Below are 2,686 nucleotides of genomic sequence, written 5' to 3' on the forward strand. Positions count from 1 at the left end.
GGAAAGAACCTAGATGTCCATCAACAGATGAATGGATAAAGAAGATGTGGTATATATATACAACGGAATACTATGCAGCCATTAAAAGAAATGAAATCCTGCCATTTGTGATGACGTGGATGGAACTCGAGGGTATTATGCTTAGTGAAATAAGTCAACTGGAGAAATACAACTATATTATGATCTCCCTGATATGAGGAAGAGGAGATACAATGTGGGGGGGAGTGGCTTGGGGGTAGCAAAAGAATAAATGAAACAAGATGGTATTGGGAGGGAGACAAACCACAAGAGACTCTTAATCTCACAAAACAAACTGAGGGTTGCTGGGGGGAGGGGGGTCAGGAGAGAGGGGTGAGTTTATGGACATTGGTGAGGGTATGTGCTATGGTGAGTTCTGTGAAGTGTGTAAACCTGGTGATTCATAGACCTGTACTCCTGGGGCTAATGATACATTATATGTTTATAAAAAATTAAAACATTAAAAAAGCAAAGAAATGTGGTTTGTCAATCACTTAGTCAGTCATTTAGTCAGAACTGGTTTATTGGCTCAACTACTTTTGTCAGTCACCTAGAACTGCTTTTATTGGCTCAATTACAAAATAAGAGAACCAGGTTGATTCTTTCTACTTTATCCTCTACCTGAATGTATGGCTTTTGTTCCATATGGATTATGCTCTTCTACACATTGATATCACATTCTAAGAGGATAGAGTGTTGGAGGAAATAAAATTTCTGCCTCATAATAGTTTGCCTCAATTTCTTCCATCTTTGGTGCAACTTTGGAAAAAGGGAAGACACGGGTCCAACTAGAAATACAGGAAAGCTGAGAGACTAAATATGTTTTTCACAAATAAAGAAAAAAGAAATGACTAGTTTAAAATATTTCTCATTTTTTTTTCTCAACATGGGAAAACAACAATTTCAGAGGGGTTTAATAGATGATATATTTCAGGAGAAAAGATACTTAAGAATAGATTGAAGTATTGACTTTTTTTTTTGCTATTTTTTGTTGCTATTGGTAAAAGGCAAAGTTGGTACTAGACACATATATTCCACAGTATATTGTAGAATGTTGTATAAATAATTAACCAAAAGAAAATGGGAGAAAATGACATGAATAGGCTTTTATTAAAAAGTTTAATGTTTTGGGCACCTGGGTGGCTCAGTGGGTTAAGCCGCTGCCTTCGGCTCAGGTCATGATCCCAGGGTCCTGGGATGGAGTCCCGCATCAGGCTCTCTGCTCAGCAGGGAGCCTGCTTCCCTCTCTCTCTCTCTCTGCCTGCCTCTCTGTCTACTTGTAATCTCTGTCTGTCAAATAAACAAATAAAATCTTAAAAAAAAAAAGTTTAATGTTTAAAAAAAGTTTAATTTTTTTTTTTTACCACACAAAAAGAGATGTTCATCACAGTAGTGCTTTTTAAAAAACCTTTTTTTTTTTAATAATCATGTAAACGTTATTCCCAGAATCTTTCCTAGAACTTTCCTTAGTGCCCACTTAACCTCTTTATTTCTCAAAGTATAGATAAGTGGGTTGAGCATGGGGGTCACCACGGTGTAAAAGAGGGAAACAAACTTTCCCTGGCCCTTGGATCTACTCTTGGCTGGCTGCAGATACATGAAGATTATATCATAATCTTCATGTTCCATAGAAGATTATGACAACCATCAGATGGGAGGAACAGGTCCCAAATGCTTTCTTTCTTCCAGAACTTGACTTAATCTTCAAAACTGCTTGGGCAACATAGCCATAGGAAACCAGGATGATGGAAACAGGTACTGTAGGGAAGATAATGCTAGCTACAAAGAGCTCAACCTCATTGAAAGTGGTGTCCACACAAGCCAACTTGATGAGTACAGGGACCTCACAGATGAAATGATCCACTTGATGATGCCCACAGAAAGGTAGCTTCAAGGTGAGAGTGGACTGTACTAGAGTAGTGACCACCCCACTGAGCAATGCCAAAGATGCTGAAGTCATACAAAGATGAGGATGCATTATGACAGTGTAGTGGAGGGGACGGCAGGTGGCAATGTAGCGATCATAGGACATCACAGCTAGGAGGACACATTCTGTAGATGCCAGGGCAAAAGAGACATATGGATGAACCACACAGCCACCATAGGTGATGTTTTTCATAGGATCCCACAAGTTTACCAAGAGCTGAGGAATAACACTGCTGGTAAAGCATATATCCAAAAAGGAGGGATGACAAAGGAAAAAATACATTGACGTATGACGCTTGGATTCAAGACGAGATAACAGAATGATGGTGGTATTCCCCAAAATGGTTAATAAATACAAGATCAAAATGATCACAAATAGAACCTTTTGTAACTGAGGATAATCAGAAAACCCCAAGAGGACGAAACCTATCAGTCTGGTCTCATTGGTACTCCTCATCATACCCATATGCAAAGTGTGTTCCCAAAGACTGTTACAGTTGAGAAAAATGACATATTATATAAGGACAAATGAGACAGTACACTTCCCCCAAAAGTATTCTATATTAAGTTCTTAGAACCTATGTCCATACATCTAGTAGCTTAGATCTTTTTTCCTACTATGTGCATTGTAAATAAATACACATCTGCTCCTCTGATGCTCTCTAAAATAGAGAAGAGCAGACATATATAAAAACATCATAATCGAGCTACAATAATTAGAACCTATGGTACTGGCATAAAT

The 2,686-nt window shown here is 38.3% G+C and overlaps 1 pseudogene; it reads right to left on the reverse strand.

Annotated features, from left to right (window-relative positions):
- Nucleotides 1–1,443: 1,443 nt before the first annotated feature.
- LOC101684439 lies at nucleotides 1,444–2,410 on the reverse strand (annotated as a pseudogene).
- Between the last annotated feature and the right edge of the window lie 276 nt (nucleotides 2,411–2,686).

The sequence above is a fragment of the Mustela putorius genome, unplaced genomic scaffold (assembly GCF_011764305.1).
Source record: "Mustela putorius furo isolate JIRA1106 unplaced genomic scaffold, ASM1176430v1.1 tig00003914_pilon_pilon_pilon, whole genome shotgun sequence".
NCBI classification, from domain to species: domain Eukaryota; kingdom Metazoa; phylum Chordata; class Mammalia; order Carnivora; family Mustelidae; genus Mustela; species Mustela putorius.